Source organism: Pelodiscus sinensis, chromosome 2 (genome assembly GCF_052426305.1).
Source record: "Pelodiscus sinensis isolate ZL-2025 chromosome 2, ASM5242630v1, whole genome shotgun sequence".
Classification (NCBI taxonomy): Eukaryota; Metazoa; Chordata; order Testudines; family Trionychidae; genus Pelodiscus; species Pelodiscus sinensis.
The window spans coordinates 65,885,826-65,893,757 of NC_143053.1; the positions used below are offsets into that span (position 1 = coordinate 65,885,826).

At 39.8% G+C, this 7,932-nt stretch overlaps 1 non-coding gene across 1 annotated transcript; it reads left to right on the forward strand.

The window, feature by feature from the left end:
- Positions 1–780: 780 nt before the first annotated feature.
- Positions 781–995, forward strand: LOC112546288 (small nucleolar RNA U3). The gene has a single exon (XR_003089945.3). It is a non-coding gene; the product is annotated as a small nucleolar RNA U3 (small nucleolar RNA).
- The last annotated feature ends 6,937 nt before the right edge of the window (positions 996–7,932 follow it).

The window sequence follows — 7,932 nt, forward strand, 5'->3', positions numbered from 1 at the left end:
TTCTGTGAATAAGGGCAATTTAGCACAATGATTCTCAACAGCGTACACATACTCCTGGAGCTATGCAATGCTCTTCCAGGTGGTACATAAATTCAGCTAGATATGTGCCTAATTTTACAACAGACTACATAGAAAGCATGAGCAAAATTGTAACATATTAACATTGATAGAGACAATGACTTGATTATACTGCTTTATATACTCTACATTGATGTGTAAGAACAGTGTTTATATTTCAATTGATTTATTTTATTTTTATATGGTAAAAATGAGAAAGCAAACAATTTCTCAGTAACAGCTAGCAGAGTTTTCACACTTTTGTATTATGTCTGATTTTGTAAGTAAGTAATTATTAAATGAGGTAAAACGTGGTAGTATGTAAGATAAATAAGACTGCTGAGGGAGGTACAGTTGTCTATAAAGTTGAGAGCCACTTATTTAGTGCAATGCCACCAGTAACATGGAACCACCACCATTATCATCATGCAAAAGTGTTTAGAGCAGACTGAGAGCAAGCGAAAGAAACAGCTGCAGAGATTACTAAAGAGATCTGACCTGTCAGCATCCTCTGTGTTTGATAACAGTCATGTGATGTAGAGGAGTCTGTTTCTGTAAATAGGGACATGGAGCATGTTCTAATGTACAGATTTCTAAATCTGGTGGATGAGCACTTCATTAAGATTATTTTTGTTCTTCAGTTTTCTAAGTGTTGCCTGAGAACATTCACCATGAGCAGAAAGCTTATGCACATGCATGTATGTATCCAAGCAGTGTCCTGTTAAGACTATACTTTCAGGGACCATTTCTATAGTTTGTAACTAAAGAAGTGCAGCTGAAAGTGGTTGGTCTTGCTAACCCAGAGGAGGAGCTAAAGTGTTCTCTTCTGAGCATGAAGTGAACAGTGTTGCTTTAATGCAGCTGCTGTCTGTTATTATTATTGAGGACCGTTCCTTCTTTCCTTTTGGAAAGTTAGAGGGAGAGAACACAGGCTGAGTGCTTAGCTCTTATTAAAGAAGTTTTAAAATAGCTTTGTGGTAAAAAGAGTGGTAGTGATTTCACTTTTTTCACCATGCCCACACTTTCTTAAACAAAAAAAATAATTTTTAATTTCTCTTTTACTGCTCTGGTCCTGATCCTAATGCCTTCAAGAAAGAGTCATGCTTCCCTCAGTTGGTGCAGTTCTCCCTCACCTGGCTGTGGGTTTCTTTCCATGTGCTCCTCACACTGGACCTAGCCAGCCCCTTGGGTCTACCTCATGCTTTGTCCCCCACTTGCTCCCTATTGGCCCTGGGGTGAAGCAGAGAATAGCCACAGCATAGTGTTATTTATCCCTTGTTTTAGTATTCTTTCTTCTACAACATATATCCAAGATATTTGTTAGTAACTGGTGGGTGCCATGGTGGCACACACAAACAAGTGCACATGACCTCATTGTTGGCGCACAAGACAAAACCCACTCCACTTATAGATGGAAAATCTTAGAGGGAATGCTGGTTGAGAGGGATAACCTTGAATGACTTCTTAAAGATATTCAAAAGATTTGTGATCAATGGGATACAATCCTATCTGAGTCCAAATCAGCAGAACAGGGTATTAACATTTCATCTGAGTTTTCCACCAAACACAATCTCTCAATCTGATGCAGAAAGTCAATTTTTTGTTGCTGTTGTTATTATTAAATCTTGTCTTACACATCAATTTGAGTCACTGCGACAAATTTGTACCCTTTTTGGATTCTTTGGGAGTTCAGAAAACTAAGTGATGAAGGTCTATATTCAGCAGCTAAACAGTTTCAACAAAGGTACAACAAGAAAATTTCAAGAGATCTCTGTGACAAGATCGTCTTCCAAAACGTATACATTCCACCAACTTTAAATCGGACTGCAAAGCAAAAGAACTGCTTCAAGAAATATTTGATCTTGGTCTGTCAATTGTATTTCCTAATATTACAATTGCCTTACGTATTTTTGTCATCAGTGGCTTCAGTTGAATGCTCATTCAACGTGTTAAAACAAGTAAAGAACTATCATCGTTCTACAATGGGACAAAAGCGATTGAATGGGCTCGCAATGTTTAACATTAACAGTCATGTTGCACATAAATTAGATTTTTCTTCAATTATAAATGAGTTTGCACACAACAAAACCAGCAAAGCATTCCTAAAATGAAAAGTTTTGCTTGCAGTGGAAACTCACAATTAAAGTTACATTTTTAATACACATGCTATTGGTATCGTGACTTAATTGTTAATAAATAAATGTCTCCAGTGTTCATGTTCATATATTCTTTTGGTTTTAGTATGACCCTGTGGATGAGAAGTTAGATACGTCATGGGTCTGGGGTTAGGGCCTCTAAACTCAAAGTGGCCCAGCCTCTGTCATTCTCTAAGAAAGCCTGATCATAGCACATTGGTTGGACTAGTCTCTGGCTAGATGGGATACCCCTCTTCAAATCCTTTTGCCTCCTTTTGTTTAAAATGCATAGGGTAGAATGAGGTGGGGGCAGCAGTACCACCCAACCCTTCCCCTGTTTTCTGTGAAGCAGACAAGATGTATCAGTCTTTCCTGCACGGAACATCTTTGGTGCCTGAGCCACTAGACTCCAGGCAGCAGCTTCTCCTTTGGTGAGTTACTAAACAGCTCGGCCCCTCCCTACAGTGAAGATGTAGGCACCTATTACAGATAGTGGCAGAGCTTAGGGCACCCCCATCTTCCATCTAGAATGAGATTTAGGAGTAATAATACTAAGCATCATGGCAGCTAACTTTTAGGTACCTCGGTGAGGGAGCAGAGAGATCACAGGAACAACACTGCAATCTACAACGCTAATAGCCATTGATGGACCTAGCCTCCATGAAGTTTTCTAATTCTTTTTTGACTCACTTTATAGTCTTGGCCTTCACAACATTCTCTCGCAAGCAGTTCCAATACTTCCTTTTGTTTATTTGAAACCTGCTACCTATTCATTTCATTTGGTGACCCCAGTTTTTGTGTTATGAGAAGGAATAAAACTTCCCTATTTACATTCTCCCCACTCATCATGATTTTATAGACCTCTATCATCATGTTCCCCTTTCATTGTCTCTTTTCCAAGCTGAAAATTCCCAGTTTTATTAATCTTTCCTCAAATGGAAGCCATTCCACATCCCTGCCCCATAATTTTTTTTGTTCTTTTCAGAACTTTTCCAATGCCAATATTTCTTTTTTGAGATGGGGCAACCACATGTGCACACTGTATTTGAGATGTGGGCATGCCATGGATTTATATAGACGGAATATATATTTTCTGTCTTACTCTCTATCCTTTTCTTAATGATTCCTAACATTCTGTCCACTTTTTTGACTGCCATTACACACTGCACACTGAGTGAATGTTTTCAAAGAACTATCCACAATGACTCCAAGATCTTTCTCTTAAGTGGTAATTTAGATCCCATCATTTTATATGTATAATTATAATTGTGTTTTCCAATGTGCATTACTTTGTATTTATCAACACAGAATTTCAACTACCATTTTGTTAGCCAGTCACTCAGGTTTTTTTGAGATTCTTTCATTGCTCTTCATAGTCTGCTTGGGACTTAACTATCTTGAGTACTTTGGTGAAAATTTTGCCATCTCACTGGAGTGAGGCAGTGGCATACGTGGCCCAGAGACAGAAACAAACGTGTCTTCAGAATTCATTGGCAGTTTTGTGGGTTGCTGTGGAGCCAAAACTGGAACTTAACATTTAAATCAGAGGTTGAGGCACCTATGTACCTTTGTGGATTTGGACCTTTTTGCTTGTGCTGTGTTAGAGATGGAGAAACTGAAGTTGAGGGAAAAAAGGACCCAATGTATTCAACAATAGTGATGTAAGATGCACATAAAGGTATAGCAAGAAACATAGACTGTCCTAGCCTACTTTCAACTCCCTTTGGCTGCTTTTCCCGCTGCATCCTCCTTCTATCTCGTTTAGCATACAAAGTACACTTACTGATATTTAATTTAACTACTATTTACATCACTTTTGAATTTGACTACAGTGGTTCTATGTGCAGACTAAGGTACTATAGGTGGGCTACGTCTAGACTGGCCCCAAATTCCGGAAAAGGGATGCAAATCAGGTAAGTCAGCATAGGGAAATCCGCGGGGGATTTAAATATCCCCCGCGGATTTAAACAACCATGTCCGCCGCTTTTTTTCCGGCTTGGGGAAAAGCCGGAAAAAAGCGTCTAGACTGGCCCGATCCTCCGGAATAAAGCCCTTTTCCGGAGGATCTCTTATTCCTACCTTCAGAAAGGTAGGAATAAGAGATCCTCCGGAAAAGGGCTTTATTCCGGAGGATCGGGCCAGTCTAGACGCTTTTTTCCGGCTTTTCCCCAAGCCGGAAAAAAAGCGGCGGACATGGTTGTTTAAATCCGCGGGGGATATTTAAATCCCCCGCGGATTTCCCTATGCTGACTTACCTGATTTGCATCCCTTTTCCGGAATTTGGGGCCAGTCTAGACGTAGCCGTGATGTGTACCAAAGCAGTTTTTTTCTCTACGCTATATTGCAAATCAGCAGCAAAGCCAAGATCACAATTAATGGTTACTTAGCTTCTAGGAAAACTTTGGTTAGTTCCAAAACTTTCAAACAAGTTTGCCAGCCCCCAGTAACAACTAGTGTTTTGTGTCTTTTCAGATAGAGGCATACAATGGGCACTGAAATCATTAAGATATAATAAATCTATTTGGCTACTTATTGCACAGTACATTGTCAGTTGAAATAAAGCAACATCAAAAAATATTCTTAAGCTTTCCTCTCAGATGGCATTATCCAATAAAAAACCATTCAGTATTTAATATTTCAGTCTTTATTACAATACAGGATGTCCCCACTATAATTCACCCCATTATACATCCATTCCATCCATTCTGATTCGTTCATTATAAGTCCATCTATTTCCTGCTCTTAAGTCATACCAAAAAAAACCCAAAAAACTAATTTGCACAAATGGAAGTCAGCCACAGGAAAAAATTACCCTCTTTAAGTTGTTTTGCTATAACTCCAAGTTTTTTTGAACATATCTTGGACTTATAGCAAGGAGAGCCTATATGTTCAGAAAATGTGAAGCTGAAAAGCATTGGTGGGGGGTTTATATTAATGAAATAGTATATCAGCTAGCAAATACAATCTCATGTGTTAGAGAACTGAACTAATAGGCTATAACTTATCTCAGACCATTTAAAGGAACACTTCTTATAACATGGCCTACGTTCAGTGCGTGGTGATACTAGAAGCAGGAAGCAATTTATTTTATATCAGTGCCTGACAGAGCTAGATATCCATTTTATATCATTAATAGAGCATTAGCCAGAATTTGGTAGTCTGACATAATTTAATTCATTTGTATGTAAAGACTTATGGGTGAACAGGAGAAATCATAAAGACTAAAAGATATTAGTCTCATGGAAAACAAAATTTTTCATCCTCCCCAAACACTTTTTCCACTTCTGATTAGATCTGTCTAGAAGGGCACATCTATGCAATGGGAGAAGGTCGAATTAAGATACACAACTTCTGTTACATTAATTGCATAGCTGAAATCGAAGTAGCTTAACTCAACTTTTGGTGCTATCCACACAGGAACCCTCTTTTCCGTGCATGCATGCACACGCACACGCCGCACACACACACACATACACATACACACACTAAAAAAAAGTTTTTTTAAAAAAAAGCTTGTGCTGAAAGTACTTTTTAAAAAATAAACATTAAAACTGAATGAATTATAGCAGTACTAATCACCGCCATGAATGGACAAAGTATGAGGCATTTCTATCATGATTACCTAATTAGACCAACAACATGGGATAGTCATCATCAATATCGTCGGTGATGCATCAATTCAAGGATGATCCCTACCACAGATTTTCATATGTGATGACTCGGGGGACCAACTCTGTAACCATAGATCTACCTGCAATAGGTACAGACCAGTATTTCCTGTAAGCTGTGAGCTTTTGCTGCCACTGAGGAGAGATTCAAATGCCACCCAGTTGATTAGCAGAGCACCCATGGTTAGGATTTTATTTCTACTGGTAGTGCGCACATAAAAATGTATTCCACACGTGGATGGAAAAAAATCTGCACATGGATGGAAAAGATCAGTGAGAACATTGGTACAGATCCTAAACTTCCTGCTAAGAGAAACCTTTTTCTTTTTCTTTCCTTCTCTCTCTCTCTTTTCAGCTTTGAGGGCAAGACACTTCTCGAAGCAAGCCACTGCCTGATGGAGGATGTGGTGCCATTAGGGTCAAATGGTGGCTTGCTCCTCTTAGCTTGTGAAGCCCACATCAGTTTTCTGAAGATACAGTTTCAGGGTGTCGTTGTAGTATTTCCTTTGGCCACCACAGGACCTCCAACCATGGATGAGCTGAGAGTAGAGGACTTGTTTCTCGAGTGAGAGTCTGGCATCCACAACAATGTTCAGTTGGTTCATGAGGATCATTGCTTCAGTGCCGGTGACATTGACATCAGTGAGGATGTTAGTGTTAGTGCTGATATCTTCCCACTTGATGCAAAGGCTATTCCAGAGGCATCATTGTTGGTAACTCTCCAGACTCATGAGGTGCTGTCAATAGGTCACCCAGATTTCACATCCAGACAGGCATATAGGAATAACAAAGGTTTATAGACATTAATCTTTGTATCCTGTGGTAGGTCATGGTCAGTGAAAACACATTGGAGCAGTTTTCCAAAGGAAGTCATAGACTCATAGACTCATAGACTTTAAGGTCAGAAAGGACCATTATGATCATCTAGTCTGACCTCCTGCACAGTGCAGGCCACAGAATCTCACCCACCCCTCCCAGAATAATCCTCTCACCTATATCTCAGATATTGAAGCCTTCAAATACTTTGAAGACCCCAAGATGCAGAGAATCCTCCAGCTGTGATCTGTGCCCCATGCTACAGAGGAAGGCGAAAAACCTCTAGGGCCTCTGCCAATCTATCCTGAAGGAAAATTCCTTCCCGACCCCAAATATGGCGATCAGCTAAACCCTGAGCATGTGGGCAAGACTCATCAGCCAGACACCCAGAAAGTTCTCTAGTAATTCCTATCATCCCTCCATTGACCTATTTACCACTGATAATGAATGGTCAATTAGTTACCAAGATCATGTTATCTCATCAAACCATCCCCTTCATTAACCCATCTAGCTTAATCTTGAAGCCAGATAGATCTTTTGCCCCCGCTACTTCCCTTGGAAGGCCGTTCCAGAACCTCACTCTTCTAATGGTTAGAAACCTTTGTCTAATCTCAAGTCTAAACTTCCTACTAGCCAGCTTATATCCATTTGTTCTTGTGTCCACATTGGTATTAAGCTTAAATAATTCCTCTCCCTCCCTGGTATTTATCCCTCTAATATATTTAAAAAGTGCAATCATGTCCCCCCTCAGCCTTCTTTTGGTTAAGGTAAACAAGCCAAGCTCCTTGAGTCTCCTTTCATAAGACAGGTTTTCCATTTCTTGGATCATCCTAGTGGCCCTTCTTTGTACCTGTTCCAGTTTGAATTCATCCTTCTTAAACATGGGAGACCAGAACTGCACACAGTATTCCAAATGGGGTCTCACCAGTGCCTTGTATAATGGCACTAACACCTCCTTATCCCTACTGGAAATACCTCGCCTAATACATCCCAAGATCGTATTTGCCTTTTTCACGGCCATGTCACAATGGTGGCTCATAGTCATTCTATAATCAACCAGGACTCCGAGGTCCTTCTCCTCCTTTACTTCCAACTGATGTGTCCTCAGCTTATAACTAAAATTCTTGTTATTAATCCCTAAATGCATAACCTTACACTTCTCACTATTAAATTTCATCCTATTGCTATCACTCCAATTTACAAGATCATCCAGATCTTCCTGTATGATATCCCGATCCTTTTCTGAACTGGCAATA